The 4403-nt window shown below is 36.0% G+C and overlaps 1 pseudogene across 1 annotated transcript; it reads right to left on the bottom strand.

Moving 5' to 3' along the window:
- Positions 1 to 1954: 1954 nt before the first annotated feature.
- On the bottom strand, positions 1955 to 3048 carry LOC308651315 (pyruvate dehydrogenase E1 component subunit beta, mitochondrial-like; annotated as a pseudogene). The gene has a single exon. The product of its transcript is annotated as a pyruvate dehydrogenase E1 component subunit beta, mitochondrial-like (transcript).
- Positions 3049 to 4403: the final 1355 nt, after the last annotated feature.

The following is a 4403-nucleotide window of genomic DNA, read 5'->3' as shown; positions in this document are numbered from 1 at the left end:
AGGGTAAAAAGGAATCAATAGTATTACCAGGACAGCTGCTTTACAAGGATTTCTATTTGGAAACCTATTAACTAATATGGCTTTTAAATTTAGGGGTGAAACATAGCAGTGTTGATAGTATTTAGAATATCATTTAGTGGAAAACAAGACACAAGAAGTTCTAAACACAGTAAGTAGATAAAGGAAGGAAGAAATTTGATTAATGTCATAATTTAGAAGATAGCAGAGGGACTAAAGTCAGGAAATGACACTGATCATGCATAAATTGAGAATGAAAATCAGTCCATACGAATTCATTACTATCCATCTATATGCAGACACCCTTCATTTCCACCACCATTTCAATACACAATCCAAACATTGGAGGGACAACCCTGTGTACTATCAGGAAATACAAATGCATTCATCAGACATGGATGTTGATTGTGGCTCAAGACACAGAGCCTACCATAGAATCTAATAGGGATTCATTGGACCTTATTTTGCAGAAAGCATGGAGCAAACAGAATTCTGGAGTGGATGACTTGAAAACAAATTGTGCCAACGTGTCACACACTCCCTATCTGCAATTTGGCTGGATCACTTGCACAATGCTGAACATGTCCAAGAAACTACTGCCCCTCACAAAGGTTTATTTTTCCCCAGCCCTGCCTTGAGTCTAGAGTCAGGGGACAGTGAAATATTTGGATAGGTACAATTAAAGTGTGGGAATCAAACCTAGATTATTCTTAGTTTACTTTGTTTTTCTACTTATCTTCCATGACCAGGTAGCTCAAACCAAGAAAGAGTGAGTATTTTTTCTGGAAGAATTGCTGTTACCTGGTTAGTGTTCTCAATTAAATTGAAAGGTGTTTTTGTATTTTAAACCTCTTTTTTTATGTAGTATTTTGCTTCAGAGTCCAGACTTCTATTCATGGGGAACACTGCTGGCTTGTTTATTCTGATAGGTGTACAGAAAGGCAGCACTTAACTGCCATTCAATCTTATTGAATAGAGGGTGTTTACAACAGGAAAGACCTAATGAGTCCCAGAGTGATCAAAATATACACCAGTCCCAAACATCATTCTGGAAAAAGGTGTCTCTCTCTGCCTAAAAACAACAGTAAAAAAAAAAAAAAACACCAAAAAATGGGAAAAGGGGAATACCAAATGCAAAAAGACAGGGTACTGGATGCAATACTTTATTTGGAATTTTTCTCCACAATATTTTAATGGAGTCTACTTTCCCTTTCCTACCACTGATGAGATGGAACATCTTTTCTTGATCTTATTTTTCTTCTCATATTTGAAAAAGTGCACATTATGCTTCTGCCATTTTGTAATCATCCTAAATTTCCTAGAAGTGATTAATAATAATAATATATGAATATCTTACAACTGACATAAAATCTTTAGATGACTACAAGTACTTCTTCTTGTGTCTGCTTTAGTAAACTTCCTCATTCATATCATCCTCATTGTTAGGCTTTTTTTTTTTTTGCTAAACAAAACACAAATTTAAACTTAATATTATCATTTCACTAAATTTATGTATAATTTTTCTACTTCATTTTTCATTTTACTTTGGGATTTCTTTTTATTAGCTGAAATGTATTGTTTAAGTAAATGCATGGAAGTCCAATTTTTTAAAGTCTGACTTCATCCTTTTCGAAATTCTTTCCCAGATGTTTGGAGAAAGGACTATAAATTAATGATTTTTGTTGACCTTTTTTAGTAGGTTATACATTTTATTTATACACATATGTTATCTTTTTTGGATTTAACTTTTATCAGTACTATGCCACAGACATACCTTGTGTTTTTAGCAAAAGAGGTAAAATTTTACATTAATTTACTCAAAGAACTGGGCAACCATAACGGACAATGAAAGCATGCAGTCTGGGTCAGGAAGTGGAGCCTCTCCTACTCAGACATATATAAACATCCCACCAATACAAAGGCACTTGTGGTTGCCTTAGAGATAAGGGTATGAATAGTATGGTTTTGCAATACAATCCAGGTGAAGTCCTTGCAAGTATTTTAAGTAAATTTCAGTGACTTGATATTCAAGTCTGAACAAGATATTTAATATTTTCTTTATGGTAAATATGATGTCCTTGAGCTGAGGTACAGGATTGTCCTCTGGAACCTTTGCATAAGGCATAGGGATGTCTGTACTGGTGACCCAAACAGCAGGAGAATCCAGGAAAGGAAGTGCAGGGTTTTCCATGATTCTGGCACAAATTCCAGCTCCGGCTCCAAATTGTGGTCAGCTTCCTTCCACAGTTATGATGTGACTTTTCTTCAGGACACTGGCTTCTATGGTGTCAATGTCCATTGGTCTGATGGTACGCATATTTATTACCTCATATTTAATTCCCTCTTTAGATAGCACCCTTGCAGCTTCTGAGCAGTGGTCCACAGTTCTTGAGTGGGAAACCACCCTTATGTGTCCCTTGCCTTTCTACTTTGGCTTTTCCATCAGGAACCACAAAATCTTTGGATTGAGCTTCTGCAGGAAATTCAAAGGGAACTCCATACATCAATTCATTCTCTAGTAACACCACTGGATTGTTATCTCAAATGGCTGATTTGATGAGTCTTTTTTCATCTTCTGAATTCCAGGGGCTGACTACCTTCAAGCCTGGGCAGTGCCAGTACCATGTGGCAAAAACACTGTGAATGCTGGGTAGCTATGCTTGTCTATGCACCACTGGGCCTCCTGAAGACTATGGGCATAGGCTGGAGTCTCCCAGACATATAGTAGGTCTTGGCTGCTGAGTTTATAACCTAGTCAATAGCTTGCATGGAGGAATGGAAGGTCATAAATTCACAAATGGGCCACAACCCAACATAGCTGCACTGACAGTAATTGCAGTAAAGCCCATCTCAGATATGGAAGTATCTATAAACCTCTTTTCTCCGTATTTCTTACACAGGCTAGGCTAACCTTCTATTCCCTGACATACAGAACAACTTCTTTCCTAAGCAAAAATACCTTTTCACCTCTTTCCAGTTCCTCATCCATACCTTGATTTATAGCATTACAACTGTCATCTGCAGTGACATCAGTGTGGTCACGAAAAGCACCTCCTCAGCAGGCTGGGAACCTGCTATGGGAGTCTCCGCACCAGGCCAGCTAATTCTGCTATCTTTACCATGTTGATTTTGGTTTACTTTTTAACTAAAATTTGACTATGGTGATCTATTTTTGCATCCTGTGACCAAATGACGCATTTGATATCATTTCATTCCTGTTATTATTCATATCTTTTGGTCTCTTTCTAGAATTTGAAATTTGCTTTAAAAAAATCAGTGTCAGCATTTTAAAGTATAACAATTTAATTCTAAGTTACTTGGTTTTGAAAAGGGTTTTACTCATACTTTTAATACTTTAAAAAAATCTGCTAAGCTTACTTTCTATTCACTTGATCTCTGTTTCTGTTTATCCTCAGTTCTGAAAAAGCTGTATCAATTTTCTTAACCCATTTAAAATGTCTATATGAATGTTCTCTGAATTACATCATAAATATTGCAATTTATACTTCTGTAGTTCTATAGATTTTCTTATTATCTTTCTCTCATTACTTCTTCATTCTTATTTTAAGCTTACTAATTTTCTCTGCATCATTATTTATTCTAATCATTAAAACACACACATATATGTAGCAGAGATATATAAGATATATAAATACTGAAATTCATTATGTTGTTATAGATTATTTATTATCAGATTGATATAATGATCTCTAATTGACTTTTTCATTGTGGTCTATTCACGTTTTATATATATCATAGATAGCAGTAATATAAAAGGTGGCTAAGTCTTCATTTTCTAAATCAAATATGTATGTATGTATATATTTGGGGAGGGTACCAGAGAACTCAGGGGCACTCGACCACTGAGCCATATCCCTAGCCCTATTTTGTGTTTTATTAGAGACAGGGTCTCACTGAGTTGTTTAGCGTCTCACTGAATCGCTGAGGCTGGCTTTGAACTTCCAATCCTCCTTCCTCTGCCTCTGGAGCCACTGGTATTACAGGCGTGGGCCACTACACCGAGACTCAAATATATTTTCACATATCCTACACAAATGTTATAATTAATAGTGTAGTTCAGTGTAGACAATTTTAGAGGAATGACAGTTTTCCTGTATATGAATTGGTTTTCCCCAATGTTTTAGCACCTACTTTTATAGATGATAAAAAGTAAGAAAATGAGAGATGGCGGGGCAAGGGGGAGAGGGAGGGAGAGCATGAGAAATCAGGAGACAAGTTTGACTATTTTACTGGTTCAAACGTATGGCAAAGTCTACTTGATGCTTAGGATTTATAATGTGAAGATTTTTACAGGCCTGATCACTTGCAAGATAATGTAAAAATATCCAATCTCATCATCATTAGACTTTGCACAGCTAGATATT

The sequence above is a fragment of the Spermophilus citellus genome (genome assembly GCF_964194105.1).
Source record: "Spermophilus citellus genome assembly, chromosome: 6".
Classification (NCBI taxonomy): domain Eukaryota; kingdom Metazoa; phylum Chordata; class Mammalia; order Rodentia; family Sciuridae; genus Spermophilus; species Spermophilus citellus.
Note: the sequence above shows the minus strand (reverse complement) of the source record. Positions and strands in the feature narration are given on the sequence as shown.